This window comes from Molossus molossus, unplaced genomic scaffold (assembly GCF_014108415.1).
Source record: "Molossus molossus isolate mMolMol1 unplaced genomic scaffold, mMolMol1.p scaffold_m16_p_1, whole genome shotgun sequence".
Classification (NCBI taxonomy): Eukaryota; Metazoa; Chordata; class Mammalia; order Chiroptera; family Molossidae; genus Molossus; species Molossus molossus.
This window is the reverse complement of record NW_023425344.1, coordinates 109,481,780-109,487,779: the sequence shown is the minus strand read 5'-3', so window position 1 is coordinate 109,487,779 and position 6,000 is coordinate 109,481,780.

The following is a 6,000-nucleotide window of genomic DNA, read 5'->3' as shown; positions in this document are numbered from 1 at the left end:
CCCGCTCAGGGTTCCAGTGCCAGGAAGAGAAGTCCCCATAACTTCTGGCTGGAAAAACCAGCGGGAACTGAGGCTCAGGGAAGCTGAGGCAGCTGGAGCCCCAGGCAGCTCCCTAAAGGGCCCGCGCACGGACTTATCGGACTCTCTCCGTCTAAGCTTGGAGGGGAGGCAGCTCGAGGGGTGCCAGAGACATACAAGGAAGAACTGAGCTGTTTGGCACTGGAGTGAGGGCTGGAGAGGGGGCTTCCTTGGGGACAAATGTGCTGTAAGAGGCCTTTGTTTCTTTGGTGAGCCCTTCCCGGGGGCAGCAGACAGTCACCATATCTGGGACTCTAGCAACCTGGCTCACACTGGTAGACCCACCCTGCTGACTCCCTGAGGCCCCGCCCCACCCAACTTTCAGGCCCACCCAAGCTGTTGCCACTTGCTTAACCATAGGATTGGCCTGTCTTGGATCCTGCTTCTGGTTTTTCCTAAATTCTTTCAAACGAGCAGCATCTGGTCTCAGCGAGCCCCATACCTCTCATTAAGTAATACACAGAAACAAACACAGGTAGGCAGCCAAAATGAGGATACAAAGAAACAGGTCCCAAATGAAAGAACAGAACAAAACCCCAAGAAAAGAACTAAGCGAAAGGGAGATAAGCAACCTAACAGATGCTGAGTTAAAAATACTGCTTATAAGGATGCTCAATGAACTCAGTGAGGGCCTCAAGAGCATAAAAAAGGACCAGTCAGAAATGATCGATGCACAGTTAGAAACGAAGGAGGCTTTAACTGAAATAAAGAATAATTTACATAGCTTCAATAATAGAGTACATAAATCCAAGGAGCAAACCATCGATTTGGAATATAAGGAAGTAAAAAACGCCCAATCAGAACAGCAAAAAGAAAAAAGAATCCAAAAAAATGAGGATAGTGTAAGGAGCCTCTGGGACAACCTCAAGCGTGCCAACATTCACATCTTGGGGGTGCCGGAAGGAGAAGAGAGAGAACAAGAAATCGAAAACCTGTTTGAAACAATAATGGCAGAAAACTTTCCTAACTTGGTGAAGGAGGCAGACATACAAGTCCAGGAAGCACAGAGAGTCCCAAACAAGATGAACCCCAAGAGGCCCACACCAAGACACATCATCATCAAAATGCAAAAGGTTCAAGACAAAGAGAGAATCTTAAAAGCAGCAAGAGAAAGGCAGCTAGTTACCTACAAGGGAGTTCCCATTAGGCTGTCAGCTGATTTCTCAAAAGAAACTTAGCAGGCCAGAAGGGAGTGGCAAGAAATATTCAGAGTGATGAAAACCAAGAACCTACAACCAAAATTACTCTATCCTTCAAGTCATTTAGAATCGATGGACATATAAAAACTTTCCCAGACAAGAAAAAGTTAAAGGAGTTCATCACTACCAAACCGTTATTATATGAAATGATGAAGGGTCTTTTTGAAGAAAAAGATAAAATGTATGAACAAACAAAATGGTGAATACATATCTATCAACAATGGAATCTACAAACAAAATGAACAGGCAGAACAGAAACATTCTCATAGATACAGAGAACATTTTGTTGGTTGCCAGTTGGGAAGGGGGTTGGGGGAATGGGTGAAAAAGGTGAAGGGATTAAGAAGCACAAATTCATTGCTAGACTGACAAACCTCAAAGGGAAAGGGGTTGGGGGGGGTGGGAAGAGATAAACCAAAGAACTTATATGCATAACCAATGGACACAGACAATAATGTGGGAAAAGGTGGGAGGGGGGCGGGAGTGGGGAGGAGGGGGTCAATGGGGGAAAAATGTGGAACATCTGTAATACGTTTTACATCCAACAATATAGATGTGAAAAAAAAAGAAAGATTAGTTACTTGATGGGTTGGTTAATTGGTAGATTAATTAATAAAGGTTTTGTTAATTGATCTAAAAAAAAACAGATAAGATTCGAAGAATGGCAGGCTGTAGACATGTGACCTCATTAGTACAGAGACCTTAAAATGTTTGGCAGAGCTTCATCCTGCTGATCATGTATCATTAACAGAGAATTTAGAAAATAGTGATAATTTCGACAACTAGATTGTGGTGATGTTAGAATAAGAGAGAAATGTGAGGAAGGAGAGAAAATGAATATGAATAGACATATAAATAGTTGGCATCTTTAAATAGCTTTGAGCTCTGGGATAAACACACTAAAATAAAAAGTACTGTCCAGGATATTCATTGAGTTACAATTATAGCCCCATGCCATTGATTTCATGGTTCTAAATTCCAGTTTTGAAACCAAAGGTATCAAATGTGATTAATATTGGTGAAAGATATTTAATACCAATAGTTATAATCTACATTTTTAATTCCATGCAATTTATACTTGACTGTTTTGCTATTTTTGTTTATAGTACTTTTATGTTGGCTTTTATGTCTTGTGTAAATAGTGAAAAACTAAAACTAATATACAACATTTAATTTAACTATAACCAATATTTAATTATGTAGCTCTAAGGGGGAGAAGATTTGGAGCTATTACATAAATCTAGAGAAATTACAGTTTTGTTTCATGGTGACTGTTCTTGTGCCCACGTGAGCTTCCTTTATTGCCCACACTCCCTTAATCGCATGTGCTGTTTTATTTTCAGTGGATCTCCCATTCAGGAGGACTTGCCCATTAATCATCTGTAAGCTTCCATTATGAAGAAGCAGATGATGGATGTTATTCACAAGTCATTTTCATAACCAATTGCTTCCATTTTATTTCAAAAAGAATGAAACAAGTTATATAGAATATTTAAAATTTGTTATCAAATTGTTCTTCAGTTATTTACTTACCCATGCATTAAATAAGTATATATTGACTACATATGTTTTGCCAAGAATTTTCCTAGACACTGGGGAGACAGCAGCAAAAACAAACAAACAAACAAAAAACACAAACAAACAAACAAACAAAAACAAAAACAAACAACAAACAATAATCTCTGCATTCATGGAACTTACATTTTAGTCAGAAAGAGAAAGACACTAAGCAAATAATCAAAAAATATGTTTTATGGCCAGAGGTGATATGTGCTGTGGGAAATAATCAAACAGAAAGCCAAGATAAGAAGTGCTACAGGTGAGGGTGAAATGAAGTTTTCCAGTAGTCAGGCATGGTCACATGAGGCCATAGTTTCTGTGCAAAAAAAAAACAATACAAAACAAGTTGTGGAGCAAAGAAGTGATGTGTATATCGGAAGGTACTGTATATGCAGAGTTCCTGAGGACAGAGCAAGCCTGATTTACATGAGGATGATCATGGTAAAGACTTTTGTGTTTACTTCATGAAGGCTAGAAAGCCATGGAAGGTATTTGAGCAAAGGAGATATGATCACACTCATATAAAAGAGGCAAAATAAGAACATATTATTATAATCCAGAAAGAATGCTGTTCTCTTGAACAGTAGTAGTGGAGGTGGTAAGATATAGTCAGATACTTTTTTTTTTTTTTAATTTTTTTTCTTTTTTGATTTTAGAGAGAAGAAGGTGGAGAGAGAGAGAGAGAGAGAGAGAGAAAAACATTGATGAGAGAGTACATCGATTGGCTGCCTCCTGCATGCCCCCTACTGAGGATCAGGCCCACAACCTGGGCCTGTGCCCTGACCAGGAATCAAACCAGTAATCTCTTGGTGCATGGGTCGACGCTCACCTACTGAGCCACACTGGCTGAGCATAATAGTCAGATTCTTGATGTGTTTTCTAGATAAAGCAAAGACAGGCTGATTGATGGCATATATTCAGTGAGAGACAGAGATGATTTCAAATTTCTTGCCTGAATTGAAGCATGAAGTTGTCATGACCTAAGGTGGTAAAGAATGTGGGAGAGAAAGACCAGGCAGAGAAAATCAGAACTTTACTTTTGGACTTATTTTTATTGAGATAGTTAGTTAGCCAGGTAAAGGGGCCACATCAGCAGCAGGATATCTATTGGAGTCCAGTTATAAAGGTCTGGGCATTGAGAATTTTATGAGTCACTGGCATTTGGGAAAGGTTTTAAAGGTGTGAGACTAGGTGATATTAATAAGATCATGACCTTGAGAAGACGAGGGGAGGGGAGGGGAGGGGAGGGAAAAGATCCAAGAACTGAGCTCTGGGAGACTTTAATGTTACTTTGTTAATCTTGAGGAGATAAGGTAAAAACCAGCAAAGGAAACTAAGAAAGAACAGTTAGGAATTTAAGAGGAAAATCAGGAAAAATATTATCTACTAGAATCTAAGGAAGAAGAGGGATGATCAGCTAGGTCCAATATTACTGATACATCAGATATGTTGGGGAGAGAAAATTTAATTCTAGATTTAGCTATACTGGGTTCATCCTTTATAAATGCAGTTCCAGTGGAGTGGTAGGGTAAGAAAGAAGGAATAAAGTTCTAATAAATGGTACAACATGAATGAACCTTGAAAACATTGTGCTAAGTGAAAGGAGTCAAACACAAAAGGCCACATATTGCATGATTTCATTTATATGGAATATCCTGGGCAAATCCATGTAGACAGAAAGCAGATTAGTGGTTGCTAGAGGCTTGTGGTATGAGGGCGGAGAGAACGGGGAGTAACTGTTAATGGCTATGAGCTTTATTTTGGAATGATGAAAATATTTTGAAATTTGCTACTGGTGACGAGTGTAGAACACTGTGAATGTACTGAAAGCTGTTGAATTGTATACTTGCAAATGGTTAAAATGAATTAATGTTTTGTGAATTTTGTCTCAATAAAATATTTTTGACAAAAAACTTACCGGGACAGGTTAAAGAGAAAATGGGGTGGGGGGTAATTGGTGTGGAGTCAGTGAGAATATGAAAAACGTAGAAAAATTATTTGGAGGGGTTGTAGGTTCAGGAGTTTTCTTAAAATGGGTGGAATTTTGGCCACTTTGTGTAGTGAAGCTTTCCCCATGAAAACATGCTGGTGTAAAGGAGAGGAGGAAATGGCTGGAATGACGTCTTAGGAAAGAGGAGATGCATTTCTTATATAAGTGAAAGGAGTGAGCTTAGAACACAGCATGGCTCGTAGACCCACAGTTATAGGAGGAAAGGCATGTGGATAGCTGTGTAAGTAGATTGGTGACAGGATTTATGAAGTTTTCTTCTGATTTTTCCTCTGAAATGTGGAGCAAGACAGTTAGCAAAGAATGATAAGGTGAAATGAAGGATGATTGGCTGAAATGAAGGAGGAGGTGGAAATTTAAGGAGGAGGGTAAAAGGCTCTGAAGAGTGTCTAGGAGTCGAGGAAAAGGAAGTGATTAGGAAAACGCAGTATGGGATTGCCACAGCGCAATGAAGTGAGTAGTCACAAATATGTCACTTTGATCATCATGATTGCAGGCTCCTCTTCATTCAAATTCTGCTTCACTGATGCAGTAGGTGGTGGTTTTTATGTCGATCTGAGCCTATCCATAGTGATGCCATCAGCTAGGAATGCCTGGGGCAGTCACCTGGGCCCTTACTACTCCTGGAAACCCCCACAGACATTCATTTCCTGGAGCCAGAGTTGTGGCTGGACCAGACCTTGTGGTGGTTCTTATCATGATAAGGTTCTAATTATGATCAGCAACAAACATCAAGGGAGTTTTAAATAACAAGGTTCATTACTCACAGGTCCTAGAGGATAGGATGTGTGCAAGCCTGGGGGCCACACTTTAGGGCATGGTGGGCAAAGGGGAGAGACCAAGACCCAGGGTTTCTGCCTTTATTGAAATCAAGGGTGAGAGACCTAAGGTTTTGTGGGTTTGTTCTTTATTGGTAAATTTTTAAAAAAAGAAAAGCAGAAAAAGGAAAAGCAGGGTCTGTCAGATGGTCAGTGATCTAGGTTCGTTATCTAGGTCAGCCAAGACCTAGATAATGGAAACTTCACGGGTTGGTATGCCTTGCTCTTTATCCAGTTGTGTAGCTGGCCTTGGTTTATTCTAAAACTTAATGTCAGGCAATTACATGACAATTAAAAAGCTAACTGTTGGGCAATTACAGTATGTGTAGAGTTGTAC